Consider the following 262-nt stretch of genomic DNA (forward strand, 5'->3'; position numbering starts at 1 on the left):
TTCACAGCTGTGGTGGCTCTTCTGGCTGGTGGCAGGCGGTTTCACGTACAGCTGTTGTTCCTTATCAGAGGGTGTGGTCCTCAGGAGATTGCTCTTGCTTGGATCTGCTGCGTTGATTTAAGGGTACAAAATACAACACAACAAGGCACCACGTACCAGGCACTAAACACAAATATATTCACAATATTGATAACCCCAAATAAAGGCGGCCACCCAAATTAAGAGAATTAGGGGATAAGGCAGAAGGAAAAGAAAAAGATAA

The sequence above is a fragment of the Myotis davidii genome, unplaced genomic scaffold (genome assembly GCF_000327345.1).
Source record: "Myotis davidii unplaced genomic scaffold, ASM32734v1 scaffold2445, whole genome shotgun sequence".
NCBI classification, from domain to species: domain Eukaryota; kingdom Metazoa; phylum Chordata; class Mammalia; order Chiroptera; family Vespertilionidae; genus Myotis; species Myotis davidii.